Genomic DNA, 10,593 nt, shown 5'->3' on the forward strand with positions numbered 1-10,593 from the left:
CCTGCTTCGCCAACCTTTGCTGGTGCCTGAGCAGGCTTTGCACTAACGTGATGTGCATTTTTCCATAGGGAAATCGGAGAATGAGCAGCAAGACAGCCGTGAATATGCTTGTTAGTGCTTTGCACAAATGGTCTCAAAATAGGTTTACCTCGAGAGGCTGGAGTCTCGGTTTGAGGTTGATATTTATGATAACTTGCAAAAGTTAGTTAATGCGAAAGTTGTTAGCAGTTACTGTGAAAAATGCACAGCATTTTAGCTTTGGCGGGAACACTGATAATGCATATTACTTAAACAAAAGTTTCAAATCCACTACCAAATCGTTATACCTAGCAACTCTATATGGCGCCGCTGCTATGTATGAAGCAAGGTATGTTATTACGCCAAAGCACGGGGGAAGGGGGGATGCCTATTGCGGCTGTAGTGCTTCAGCAAAATATGTACTGAATACCTGGTGTACAAGACAGTGTAAGAAGTGCTATGGTAGAAATATTTGAAACATACAAAATATACGCTAACACTAATAGTTTTAATTTCAAATACCGAGTGCTGTCTATCCCTGCCTCCTCCAACTTGTATTATCCAGAGGCAGAACTTTAATTTCTAAATACGTTATTTCGGCAGCAAAGCGTTTTATAGCGTAAAATGTCTCGAAACCCCTCTGCTTTTTAGGATTTTTTTTTTTTTGGTAAATGCCCAGAACACAAAAAAAAAAAAAAGTTGAATGCAAACTGAGCAAGCATCAGATGTATCATGGAGGCACATTTAATCTCCAGGGTCACTTGAAAAGCGCAAGTTCATCATAATAATAATAATAATAATAATAATAATAATAATAATAATAATAATATTTTTAGTATTAGTAAAATGTGACTGACTGGTAACCTACTTGCAATGGTGAAAATGTTTAAATAAAGATTTGTTTTTCCTAAGTCCCCTGCAGTTGGTTCTCTGCAGTGCAAGCTTACTCGAAGCAGCATCAATTGTGTAAATAAACAATGTATGTTTTTTATTTTTATTTAAATTATAAAAACACGATTACTGTGTTTTTATTCAGTTTTATCTGGATTGCCTGTAAACTTTTCAATCCAATATAAACAAGTAGCTATGGTGACGTCACCAGTAAGTTATGCAAATTTAGTACCAACCTTCCTTCGGTAATGTGTTCTGAACCTTCAAAGGTCAAAATGTACCCTTCGTTACAGCCCTGTAAAACATCATAAACTCAGCTAATTTTAAAGAATTGTTTACTTTTTACTCAACTTGTGGTGGCCAATGCAGAGTGTGGGGTTCTAATTCTCAAGAGCAGGGAGGAGTCCCAGGAAATGCAGGGCGTATAGAGTGAAGTGCAGGGCCCTCTTCTCTTTCTTGATCACCTAGAATCTTCAACAATATCCTGAAGATCTACACCTAAGGAGTTTAAAGACTAAAGGTACTGAAAACACTGTATAGGCAAGTTTCTCTACTTGACTTCAATACAATTCTACTGCAAGTTTTATTTTGTAACTACTAAACCACTAGAATTTCATTTAGGTTAATTAATATAACATGCTATATGACAGATTTTGGTTGATGTTGATTGAACTGAAGAATTGGGAACATGCTTGTGGAATGCTTTGGGACAGATAACTTCTTCCTATTTGGAGCAGCATGTCACTTGAATACAGCAGGGCTAAGAGGTTTGCTTTCCAGTTAACTAGGTTCACAAACTAAGTGAGATTTGCCGCTTTTAATGCCATTAAAACAGCAGTACTTGTTAAAAGGTCAGGTTTTTTTGTTTTGTTAGTTTTTTCTTCTATTGAGTAACGACAATACCAACCCTTTCTTTTAAAATTGGGTGTGTTTGCAGACTATAAAAGGAACATAAATGCAAATATTCTGTATGAAACAATTGCCCTTTAGTATGTTAGCATCAAATGACAGACTTCCAATGAAGCAACAAGAGGGGAAGTTGAAAATGACTTTGGTCTGAAGGAAGTGATTTAACCTGCCAAACCTCAAGTGGAATAGTTCAAATATAGCTTAAGAGATGTTTCAATGTAAGCAGGTTACTTGTAAACCATGTGAGAATGCAATCCTAGAATAGCTTTGACTAGACAGCCAGCTCTATATAGGCTGTGTGGCACCATTTCAGGATTCTTCAAAATGCTTATGCCATTCTCCTGAGATTTGCTGCTTTTGGAGAATTGTACAGTCCATTTATGATTTGGATTTTGTGGAGCTGATTAATTCTTGCCAAAGCTAATGACAAAGCTACTGGTTATTTTACAATGTCAGTTACATGTTTACATTATGTATACAGTCTCTTCAAGAGCTTTATGTTGATGAACATTCTTTAGCAAGTCATCGTCATCAAGTTGAGTCTGTCTGTATGGTACACTTGATTTACTTCATGATACTTATTTTGTGTACAGCTGGCACTGACATGCTTCGTACTCTGTTAGGAAACATTAAATACTGCATACTGAAATGTCTAGTTTGTTGTAGTTTTATTTACTGTTAGAGTAGGCTTCTATATGAAGTACTGTAACTTTTATATGCACGTTACCGGATTGCATGCACTTAATTCTTATCAAAATAAACTGAACTAAAAAAAAAAAAAAAAAAAAAAGTATTAGAAGCCTATGAAAGTAAAGAATGCTGCGACTCTGACGGGCATGCTGAGTAAAGGTCAGCAGACAAAGAAAGATTGTTTAGACTGCACAGGAAAAAAGTGATCAGCCAGAGATTTCAAGTGACATAGGAAAAAATTGTGTTGGTATATAGGTTATAATGTTGTTTTGTCATATGTAGGAGGATATTTATGGTATGTACTGTAGTCGTATCCGTGGTTGGTGGGTTGTGTATGCTGCAGATTGTGGAAGTAAAGCCTAACCCCCCTAATGGATTGGTGCCTGTTAACATGTAAAGATGAGTAGATAAAATGAAACCCAAAGTGCTTTCAATCCATTTTTGCTTGAAATCTTTTTTGTCTACTGGAACCATGGAAATATATATATATATATATATATATATATATATATATATATATATATATATATATATATATATATATATATGTGTGTGTGTGTATGTGTATATATATTAAACAAACACAATACACACAGTACCATGAAAAAGTATTTGCCCCCTGTCTGATTTTCTGCATTTTTCACATTGAATTTGGTCAGATCTTTTTGTGGGTTCTTGTAATATACAGAGAGAGTCTGAGAGAAAAAATTACACCAAAGTTTGGTGCTGCTTTCATTTGTTTGCGTGCAAGGTAATCAAACATGTAATCTTCAGGTGTGAAAGTTATTTCCCCCCTAGTTAACGCAACCCAATTAAAAGGATAATTAGGGTCTGCTGTTTGAATACTTTGATTAACAATCAAGCCTGATTTGGGCCAGCCCTGCCCAGTGTACAAGCCCAGTCAAAAGTTTGAGTACACTTGCTGGAAACTAGTTTTTGACAATGTTTTAAGTCGTATACGTTTCTGTAAATACTTGAAAATGAAAACAGATGTTACAATATACAAAACATAAGGAGTATCAAAGCAATGTTCAAGAAAATTGAAAATTGTCTCAATCTTGGATTCTTCAAAATATCCACCCTTTGCCTTAACAGCCTCACAAACATGAGGCATTCGGTTAACAAGTTTCAGCAGGAGATCACCTGACATGTCTTCCTAGCTCTTCTGCAGCAATTCCCAGAGATGTAGTGCACTTGTGGGTAGCTTTGCTTTGACTCTTCTGTCCAGTTCGTCCCATACAAGTACTATGGGATTGAGCTCTGAAGACTGGGCAGACCAGGTCATTAGATTGAGTTGTCCTTCACTTTCCTTCTTTGCCAGATAGTTCTTGCACAACTTTGAGGTGTGTTTCGGGTCATTATCTTGCTGAAGATTGAAGGACTGGCCAACTAGCCGTAATCCTAATGGAATGGAGAAGAAGCCTTTGAAGTATGCTATGATAGCCATGCTGGTTGAGCTTGCCATGGACTTGGTAAAGATCACCAACTCTGTCACCAGCAAAGCAACCCCAGACCATGACACTGCCTCCTCCATGCTTGACATTGGGAACCACACATGCAGAACTCATGCGCTCACCCTCTCTGCGTCTTACAAATACTCTGCAGTTGAACCCAAATATTTCAAATTTTGACTCATCGGTCCATAAGACCGACTTCCACTCCTCAAACATCCAGTTTCTGTGTTTTTTTGGGCCCAGGCAAGTCTCTTCCTCTTATTCTGCACTCTTAACAATGGTTTCTTTATAGCAATTCTTCGTTAGGCCAGCTTCACGCAATGTCCTCTGAGCAGTTGATGTTGAAACATCTGTACTTCTAGTAGCATTTAGCCAAGCTTGTATTTCAGGGGCAGTTAATCGCTGGTTTTGCAGACTTGTGACTCGAATGAACTTGTTCTCTGATTCTGAGGTCACCCTTGGCCTGTCTGACCTTGTTCGGTCCTCATGAGTGTCAGTTTCTTCAAATCATTTGATGGTATTGTCCACAGCAGTTACAGACACTTGCAAAGTTCTTGATTTGTCTTCAAGATTGACCTTCATTTTTTAAAGTAATTACAGACTGACTCATTTCTTTGCTTAACTGAGTGTATTTTACCATTTTCTGCTCCCTTACATTCAGGAATGACAAACTTGTGCATATGCTACCTCATATTTATAGTAATCATGGCCCCTCACCTGTTAACAATAATTGGTGACAAAAGGTTAATTAGGTAACATGCTAGTTAACTCAGAGCACATCTAACAAAGACACTTTTATACTTAGGCAAGTGTTATACACATTTCAGACTTTTAACTGACTTGGGCTTCAGACTCAAATCCCCTTGCTTTGGGTGACCATTTCATTGAAATTGACAAGATTTACATTTTCATTTAAAAATTAAATTTTTGAATACAATTCAGTTATGATTATCAGCTTATATAAGTACACATACCCTATAATGAAATATGAAGTGTTTATATTCAAGTTTATACAGTTAAAAGCATAGATAATCATGAAAAACCTGGTACACAAAACATGTGTACTCAAACTTTTGACTGGTACTGTAAATCTGACTAACTTTGGCACTTACCATCAGAATGAAGTTGTCAGCACACAGATTCTAGAGGCATATCATGCCACGATCAAAAGAAATTCCTGAAGGCCGGAAAAAAGTTGTTTGTCTGTCAGTCTGGAAAAGGTTATAAAGCCATTTCTAAGCCTCTGGGGCTCCACCATACCAGAGTCAGAGTCATATTGTCCAAATGGAGGAAGTTTGGGACAGTACTGAATCTTCCCAGGAGTGGTCGTCCTGCCAAAATCTCTTAAGAGCAAGGCTTAAAATTGTCCAGGAAGTCACAAAGAACCCTAGAACAACATCCAGGGATCGGCAGGCCTCTCTCACCTCTGCTAAGGTCAGTGTTCATGACTCCACCATCAGAAAGACACTGGGCAAAAATGGGATTCATGGCAGAGTAGCAAGGCGGAAACCACTGCTCACTAAGAAGAACATGAATGCTCGTCTCAAGTTTGCCAAAAAGCACTTGGATGATCCTCAAGAGTTCTGGAACAATGTGCTATGGACAGATGAGTCAAAAGTGTTAACTTTTTTGGCCAACATAGGGGCCTGTTATGTCTGGCAAAAATCTAACTGCATTCCACAGTAAGAACCTCATACAAATGGTCAAGCATGGTGATGGTAGAGTCATGATTTGGGGATGCTTTTCTGCATCAGGACCTGGACTACTTGCCAACATCGAAGGAACCATGAATTCTGCTCTATCGGAGAATTCTACAGGAGAATGTTGGGCCATCTGTCAGAGCTGAAGCGCAGCTGGGTTATGCACCAAGACAATGATCCTAAACACCCAAGCAAGTCTGCATCAGAATGGTTGAAGAACAAGAAATTTAAAGTTTTGGAATTGCCTAGTCAAAGTCCAGACCTAAACCCCATTGAGATGTTGTGGCATGACCTGTAACAAGTAGTTTATACTCAGACCCACAAATGTCACAGAGTTGAAGCAGTTCTGCATGAAGGAGTGGGCCAAAATTCCTCCACGGTGTTGTGAAAGACTGATCATTAACCACAGGAAGCATTTGTTTGCAGATATTGCTGCTAAAGGTGGCGTAACCAGTTATTGAGTCTAAGGGGGCGATTACTTTTTCACACAGGGGCATGGGGTGTTGCATAACTTTCTTTAATAAATGAAATAAGTATCAGTTTTGTGGTGTTTGTGTCCACTGACAACCAGTTTTTGTCAGAATATAGATTTTATCTAAAACCAACTGATCGACTATTTGTAAGTCAATGTTTGCAAAAATACACAGTCTGTCTCCCGTTTATGATAACTTTTTCAGTACCATGTGTACACATATTATATATATTTATATCTATTATATATATATATATATATATATTTGATATAATAAAATCGTAATACACAGGCTCCCTTGAGAAAGATATGTACAACATATCGAAACGTTGGGCAGCTGGCTCTTTGAGCTAATAATATATATATATATATATATATATATATATAATATAGTGTGTGTGTGTGTGTATATATATATATATATATGATATATATAGATTATATATATTAATATATATATATATATTTTATTAACAATTGTAACGAAACATGGTATAGTATTAACATTATTTTAAAGTTATTGAGCATTTGATTCTCAGGCTGTCTGGCTCCATGCATGTGTTCATCTGCATGTCACTTTATATTTTTTGCATGTATCTGGAAACCCCCCTTATTGTATTGTGAAACTACTTCTTATTGGCATTATTTTAGCATAAATTATTGGTAGTATCTGATTGCAAGTCCATCTGGTTGTAGGTTTGTTTTTACTTGAATACAGAGCTATTTTACATACTATGAATCTGTCTTTTTTAATATAGTTTCTCATGATGCAAGACCTCATTTGGTTTTCCAGTTTTCATTGTCGTCGGACATCAACTCTTTTTGTCATACTGATAAACTAATTTTGAATCACAGCCATGATGGGAGATGTATGTTGCTGTTATATAAATATACATTTGTTTTTCATTGTCTCTCTTTTTTTAAAGAGGTAAAACTGAACTTGGACACTGACTTTTTTTCTTTACCCCCTTACTGGTAGTTCAGGCATTTATTTCCTAGAGGAGTAATGTTTTTTTTCAATTAACTTTCCCTTTTGAAACCTCCCAACATCCCTTTTTAACCAGTCCTTGCCTTGTTTTCTTATCCACAGTTTATATGACAACCTATAAAAGATGCAGGGTTTTATTTAAACCAAATGCAACAGTGTGTTCAAAAATCCAAATTTGTGCTGGCCAGTATCCCAACTGGTTTGGATTACTGCAATTCAAATGAACAAATAATATTAATGCACTGCATATAATTAGTCATTTACTGCATATTTTTACCAAGTGAGGCAGCTATGTAATTCTGAAGTACATTAAGTCACAGACTATGGGGCTTTATTAATTTTGGGACTGATTGTGAATGCATTTACATTTTTTAAGTTGCTTGGTACGTTGAACAACAGTTTAGATTAATGGCTTCAAGATTTAATCTAGTTAACTGTTGAGAGCTCTATACTGTGTGTGGTTGAAAGAAACTACATCCTGTAAAAGTGTAGTTAAATAGCTGTGTAACCCTGTTTTCTGTCCTTGAGTTGTACAGTGTAAGTGTGAACTGTGCATTATGGGAATAGTTTTGAATGCAGTTGTTGACCTACATAGCACAGTTATAGGTGTTCCACTTTGGCTTGTAATCAAAGCAACATCAGAAGATTTGAGTAGAGTGAAAACAGGGAAGATCAATCCTGTTGCTTCACCAAGAGACTCCTTTCAAACATTTGCACCGGCTGTTGTAGAGTATTGACATACCGTGTATATTCCTGTACCCTTCCCATTTCATTTGGAAAAGGTCCAGACATGTTTTTTCAGCACTATTCTTAGCCCTAATTAAAGTAAGCTATAAATAACTTTTCAGTTTTCGGAAAGTGTAGCAATCCACTACTGAAGAATTTAATGTAGGATTCTTAAACGAAAATGTGTTGATATGCACTCTTTAATCGTTGGTCTGTGTTGCAACTTGATAGATGCAGTGTACTGAGTGGTCACATATTTACATACATTACACCCTGTTTTCAGTAACCCAGGGTCCCTGGTCATTTTTCTTCATGACGCTTGATTTCTACTCCCCTGGGTCCCAAGACGCACACCACTAGAATCAGTTTTCAATTGCATTAAGATAAGTGGGTTTTTGCTGTACTTCCTTTGCTAAAATCTGGTAGCATTTTCACAAAGTTTTAGAACGTACTTTGGCCTGTTTATTTTTTTATTGTAAGTTTCATACAAAATATATATCATGGTTGCCCCATATATTCAGCGCCTGTCAGACGCATTGGGTCCAGTTTATTTTCACACACGCTGTATTTTACCTTGTTCACTGTATTTCACATACCTCTTCATAGTAGTGCATGCTGATAAATCTTCTTGTGATTTACTTGTTTTATCACCCAGCTCCTTAATAATGCGATCCAAGTCATTATTTTATTACTAGCACTGTAACATCTCAAAGCTCTGCAGATGTCTGTGATATTCTTTCAGCACTGGATGTCCGTGTTAAGTCTGTGGTGCAGGGCCTCTGTGCATTGCTCAGATCCGTCTCTTTTTTTTTTTTTTTTTCTGTGCTCCTATTTGTCTCACTCGGCCACTGAAAGGTTTTCTCAGCGTTTTCTGAAAAAAGACTAGAGACCTGCGCTTGACTTCTTTTTGATGATGCCGGACAGGGTCCGACATCGGACCGGAAAGGGAAAATTGTAATATCGGACCTGGTCCGACATAGGACCACAGAGGGTTAAAGCAGGGTTGCACAGCAATGTATTAGTGGACCAGTGGTGAACATTGAGTTGAATTTAATTCAATTTCAGCGCTAGTGATTGCACAATGGGAGGGATGCAGATGTACTGTACAAGCGGTATGAACACGCTGTAACAAAATTTGAAAGTACTTCATGTTTAGGTTGTCTCCGATTTTATTGGGGCTGACTTGTGACAGTGGTGTCCATGTTGCATTGAAATCTCTACAGTATGGTGGTCTGCAGTGGTTGCAGAATTGGATGGATGGAATTCCAGGTGCCCTTGTTGGGGCTTTTGTAAGCATTTTGAAAAGTAAAGGCCATAGGCCTAGAGCATTGATTTCCATAGTTGTGTTGAAACTTGCTGAACACATTCTTTAGACTATTCAGAGTACGAGTCTAAAAATAAAAGGAGATGCAGTTAAATTAAAATGAACAATTGAGGTAAAACATAAGCACTGTCTTGGTAATTTAAAGTTTTAAATCTATATTCAGTACGATTGCCTTTGAGGATTGAAAACGTGAATGCTCTGTTCTTGGAAGCAGCTCTGCTGTATCTGTAGGGTGAGGTACTGTGCTGTGGGCAAGTCTGAGCACTGCAGTCAGTCAGTATCAAGTAATGTAGTGTGGCTGCACCTTGTAGTGCTTATGACAAAGCTGTATCTTTGCAGACTAGCTGTAGTAAGACCGTAGAGTTATTCAGGCAAGAGGAACAGGCGGCTGTGATAAGACAGTGGAAGCACGTGAAGACACTCTCAGTTCATGCCATATATGGCATAATAAACTGCCCAAAATTGGTGTTTTGACCGTCCAGTCCTATGCCTTGAACTTGAGGCATGTAATATAGAAGCTTCTTACTCTGTACTCCTCATTAAAAAAATATAATATATATATATATATATATATATATATATATATATATATATATATATATATATATATATATATATATATATTGAAAGGATAAATCTCTTGGGCATTTAACTGTTAGGTGTGTGTGTTTTTTTTTTTTTTTCTAACTATTTAATCATTGTTTTTAATATAATTGTTTTTAACTGTCCACTCTGTAAATCCAATTGCAACAAATAGTTTGTTTGGAGCAACTCTAAAATTATTGCTATTTAATTCATTCATTGCAACTCTCCTGTAAAGTGGAAATACTCACTCCATATGTGTTCAGTCATTTATGCAGTGGAATGTGACCTTGATCATAAATTCCATCTGAAGTTGTGGCATTTCCCTACAGAAATGACTATTCATAGGCTATTCCTTTTTATTAGTTGTGTGATAACATATGTCTACTAGAGCTTTCTGTTTCAGTGACCCGGATAAGTGGTGCAAGTCAAGTTTACAACCACACATCATAAGTGTCAGACAAAGCAACCCCTCTCTTGGCAGATATTTAATTATATATAATAACCACATCTCTCATTTAAAATTTCAAATTTAGTATTCTATTCAAGCTACAGTAAAAGTCTAAACGAATAACATGCTGTAAGTTAAGTACAGATTTTAAGCTTGTTATTTGTACATTCATGCATTCTGCTTCAAATCTAGAATATATTGACAGTTATTTTTGTTGGGAATTTAATTTTAATGGACCAAACTACAGGTGCACATTTCTACCAAATGTTCAACATAGCTAAACACACTGCAAAGCAAAGTTAATACTGCAGCTTTTTCTGGAAGAGGGTTACTTGCTGTGAAGTGTTTGTTATTGCAGGCAGTGGGATTAGTACCCCCTGTTTTGGCT

At 36.9% G+C, this 10,593-nt stretch overlaps 1 protein-coding gene across 6 annotated transcripts in view; it reads left to right on the plus strand.

The window, feature by feature from the left end:
- Positions 1-10,593, plus strand: part of LOC121320035 (protein phosphatase 1 regulatory subunit 12A-like) — a 66,201-nt gene that overhangs the window by 16,705 nt on the left and 38,903 nt on the right. The window lies entirely within an intron of this gene.

The sequence above is a fragment of the Polyodon spathula genome, chromosome 8 (genome assembly GCF_017654505.1).
Source record: "Polyodon spathula isolate WHYD16114869_AA chromosome 8, ASM1765450v1, whole genome shotgun sequence".
In the NCBI taxonomy this organism is placed as follows: Eukaryota; Metazoa; Chordata; class Actinopteri; order Acipenseriformes; family Polyodontidae; genus Polyodon; species Polyodon spathula.